Source organism: Aplysia californica, unplaced genomic scaffold, assembly GCF_000002075.1.
Source record: "Aplysia californica isolate F4 #8 unplaced genomic scaffold, AplCal3.0 scaffold01095, whole genome shotgun sequence".
In the NCBI taxonomy this organism is placed as follows: Eukaryota; Metazoa; Mollusca; class Gastropoda; order Aplysiida; family Aplysiidae; genus Aplysia; species Aplysia californica.
This window is the reverse complement of record NW_004798365.1, coordinates 153,384-154,846: the sequence shown is the minus strand read 5'-3', so window position 1 is coordinate 154,846 and position 1,463 is coordinate 153,384. Positions and strand designations below refer to the sequence as shown.

Below are 1,463 nucleotides of genomic sequence, written 5' to 3'. Positions count from 1 at the left end.
TATATATATATAAAACAAGTTTTATGGCACTTGCAACACAAATAGGTAGTGAAATTGATGAAGATTAGAGATCTTACCAGAAAGTAACATACAAAGTAAAAAAGAAAAAAAAGATAGGGACGATTGATGTTAAATAGGATCAGGAAAGAAGGTGCCAACCTCACCAGAGCTCCCTCCAATCGCCCACGGCATGTTGCATGGTGTGGTACAAGTTTAACACCGTCATAAACAGTATACTACGTAGCATTAGGTTACTAAGAGCCGGAAACTATTAAAAGAATTCATCAATTATCTCCAAAATAGCTGACATCACAAAAGCAGATCCAATTAGTGTCCTGACAGAGCTCAGTTCTGAATTAATTATGCAAAACCAAAGTTCCTATCAGTAAACGTCGTCGAGGTTATTTTCACCGGTCTAACCGTCTCACCTCCATGTAACGACCGCGCAAATGACACGCGACCTACTTGTAGCAGAACGCCTAATTACACACTTACTTTTGTTTAAGTAAGCCTTTTACGGTACTTTCAGCACACTGAGATCAAATAAGTGACGAAGATCAGAAGCGTTACAAAGGAGTAACAAACACAGAAAAAAGAAGGAGGAGACGAAGACGAGGACGATAGACGTCTGATAGGAAAGAAGGAGCAAACCACACCGGAGCACCCGCTAACCACCTACGCACATACAGTTTCGCTGTGTAACACAGGACGATAATTAAAAATTATTTACCGTTGATTGTGTGTCACGTTTCACTAGCTGCTGGACGAAATACATTAACTGTATTGCTTAATGCCCTTTTCGATAGTGCATGGTTTTTTAAGAGCCGGGATCTCTGAGTCACGTTTTATTAGCTGTTAATTGAAATACATTAATAAAATGTACGGGTTTAACACGCCTCTCAACCATAGAAGGTTGTTTGAGAGTCAGGATCTCGTAACTAAACGTCAATCTCCAAATGGGCAGTGGGCCTTACTTAAAACTCCCCAGAACAACCCAACTTCAGAACGCTCTGCCCGGACCATCTGCTCTGTAGCCCAGCATGATACCAACCTCATTGTTATATCAATGACATGGCTATCTATAGTTTATATTGACACCATCGTTCTTTGTTAATGCATAATACCCGTGCATGTCAACGTGGGAGTCGGGGTTGGGTTGGCCCTTACAGGCAAGGCCGAATGTTCTAGATATAGCGTTGATGAGGAGTAAAACATTTGAAGTCATTACAACTATCGCGTTCCTTAAACTTCATGACGTCCAACAATAACAGCAACAACAAAAGATGTAATGTTAATAAAAAACAACAACAACACGAAACCCTACAGCATTAACAACAACAACAACAACAACAACAACAACAACAACAACAACAACAACAACAGCAACAACAAAAACAAAAGCAACAAAAAACAACAATAACAACAACTATACAACGCCACTACCATCACCACTACCATCACCA

The 1,463-nt window shown here is 40.0% G+C and overlaps 1 protein-coding gene across 1 annotated transcript in view; it reads right to left on the bottom strand.

The window, feature by feature from the left end:
- Positions 1–1,463, bottom strand: part of LOC106013659 (proton-coupled amino acid transporter 2) — a gene marked incomplete in the record, with an annotated part of 23,979 nt that overhangs the window by 14,678 nt on the left and 7,838 nt on the right.